This window comes from Chiloscyllium plagiosum, chromosome 9 (genome assembly GCF_004010195.1).
Source record: "Chiloscyllium plagiosum isolate BGI_BamShark_2017 chromosome 9, ASM401019v2, whole genome shotgun sequence".
In the NCBI taxonomy this organism is placed as follows: Eukaryota; Metazoa; Chordata; class Chondrichthyes; order Orectolobiformes; family Hemiscylliidae; genus Chiloscyllium; species Chiloscyllium plagiosum.
The window spans coordinates 72,108,804-72,111,755 of NC_057718.1; positions in this window are offsets into that span (position 1 = coordinate 72,108,804).

The following is a 2,952-nucleotide window of genomic DNA, read 5'->3' on the forward strand; positions in this document are numbered from 1 at the left end:
ACAGAGAGAGAGACAGAGTCAGATACAGAGAGAAACCCACATTGCTAACTAACAGAGTTAACGGTTACTGCCTTTGCTGTTGAATTCATGTACTGCTGGACATTGGAGTGCGTCTGGGAAAATTAAACAACAGTGAAATTGACAACTGATCTTGGAGGAACTTGTTTGGGTTAGGTCACAGCACAGAAACAGATATGTGGATGTTTTAAGTCTGCAGTAGTGAGTGGAGTGGGTTCTTTCTTGGTTATATGTTTTATTGAGCTATGTCTCTTGAATAAACTTAAAGTATAAGCCATAAGTATTCATTTAACCTGGCGCAGTGTTTTGTAGAGGAATAAGAGAGTGCTATTTTCTGGGTCTGTAGACTGAAAGAAGCAAAAATTGCCCTTAGTAGAATGATATGCTTGTCTTGTCAGATGTGGGAGTTTAGGGACAGTTTATGGGTTACTGAGGATTTTATGTGCAGTAAATGCCATTGGCTGCAAATCCTATCAGATCGAATGGATCAGTTGGAGAGGCAGTTAAGAGGCAAATAGCAAGGGGATGTGATGGACAGCAGTTAATAGGAAGTGAGGGGGCGGAAGTCTCAGATGCAGTCACATAGATTGGTTAAATACAGGAAACGTAAGAGAGGTAGGCAGGTAGTGCAGGAGTCTTCTGTGGCCATCCAGATTTCAAACAAGTATGCTGTTTTGGAAAATGTAGCGGGTGATGGGTTATCAGGGGAACATAGCATGAACAGCCAGGTTTTTGGTATTCAGACTGGCTCTAACATAATGGGAGATAGGTCAGGTTCCAAGCGATCTTAGGGACTCTTTAATCAGAGGTACAGACAGACATTTCTGCAGCCAGCAACAAAAAATCAGAATGATGTGTTGCTTCCCTGGTGGCAAGATCAAGGATGTCTCAGAGGGTGCAAAATGTTCTCAAGAGGGAGAGGGGCCAGGAGATGATCATTGTACACATTGGAACCAACAACACAGGAAGGGAAAAGGTTGAAATTCTGAAGTGAGATTACAGAGAGTTAGGCAGGAATTTAAAAAGGAGGTCCTCGAGAGTAGGAATATCCGGGGGCTACGAGCTTTGAGGGCAGGAATAGGAGGATAGTACAGATGAATGCATGGCTGAGGAGCTGGTGTATGGGAGAAGGATTCACATGTTTGGATCATTGGAAGCTGTTTTGGGGTAGAAGTGACCTGTACAAGGAGGACGGATTGCACATAAATTGGAAGGGGGCTAATATACTGGCAGGAGATTTGCTAGAACTGCTCGGGAGGTTTTACACTAGTAAGTAGAGAAGTGGGGGTAGGGAAACCCATGGAGACAGTGAGGAAAGATTTTAATCTGAGACTGGTACAGGGCAGGCAGGGACAAAGCAGAAAACAAGGTAGGACCGATAAATTAAACTGCATTTATTTCAATGCAAGAGGCCTAACAGGGAAGGCAGATGAACTCAGGGCATGGTTAGGAACATGGGATGGGATATCATAGCAATTACAGAAAAATGGCTCAGGGATGGGCAGGACTGGCAGCTTAATGTTCCAGGATACAAATGCTACAGGAAGGATAGAAAGGGAGGTAAGAGAGGAGGGAGAGTGGTATTTTTGATAAGGGATAGCATTACAGCTGTACTGAGGGAGGTTATTCCCAGAAATACATCCAGGGAAGTTATTTGGGTGAACTGAGAAATAAGAAAGGGATGATCACCTTATCTGGATTGTATTATAGAACCCAGAATAGTCAGAGGAAAATTGAGAAAAATCTGGAAGGATATCTCATTCTGTAAGAATAATAGGGTGGTTTTGGCAGGGGATTTTAATGGTCGAAACATAGACTGGCATTGCCATAGTGTTAAGGGTTTAGACGGAGCGGAATTTGTTCAGTGTCTACAAGAAAATGTTCTGATTCAGTACGTGGATGTACCTACTAGAGAAGGTGTAAAGCTTGGCCTAAACTTGGGAAAAAAGGCAGGGCAGGTGAGGTGTCAGTGGGGGAGCACTTTGGGGCCAGCTACCATAATTCTATTAGATTTAAAATAGTGATGGAAAAGGATAGACCAGATCTAAAAGTTGAAGATTTAAATTGGATGAGAGCCAATTTTGATGGTATGAGGCAAAAACTTTCAAAAGCTGATTGGGCACAGATGTTTGCAGGTAAAGGGACGGCTGGAAAATGGGAACCCTTTAGAAATGACATTACGAAAGTCCACAGAAAGTATATTCCTGTTACGGTGAAAGGAAAGGCTGGTAGGTGTAAGGGATGCTTGATGACGAGAGAAATTGAGGGTTTGGTTAAGAAAAAGAAGGAAGCCTATGTAAGGCATAGACAGGATAGATTGAGTGAATCCTTAGAAGAGTACAAAGGCAGTAGGAGTATAGTTAAGAGAGAAATCAGGAGGGCGAAAAGGGGACATGAGATAACTTTGGCAAATACAGTTAAGGAGAATCCAAAGGGTTTTTACAAATACATTAAGGACAAAAGGGAGAGAATTGGGCCCCTCAAAGATCAGCAAGGTGGTTTTTGTGTGGAGCGGAGGAGATGGGGGTGGGGTAGGGAGATACTAAATGAGTGCATTAGTGTTTACTGTGGAAAAGGATATGGAAGGTATAGAGTGGAGGAAAATAGATGGTGACAGCTTGCAAAATGCCCATGTTACAGAGGAGGAAGTGCTGAATGTCTTGAAACACAAAGGTGGATAAATCCCCAGGATCTGATCAGGCGTAGCCTAGAACTCTGTGGGAAACTAGAAAAGTGATTGCCGCGCCTCTTACTGAGATATTTGTATCATCAATAGGCACAGGTGAGGTGCTGGAAGACTGGAAGTTGGCTAACATAGTGCCACTGTTTAAGAAAGGTGGCAAGGACAAGCCAGGGAACTATAGACCAGTGAGCCTGACATCGGTGGTGGGCAAGGTATTGGAGGGAATCCTGAGGGACAGGCTGAGAAGTGGC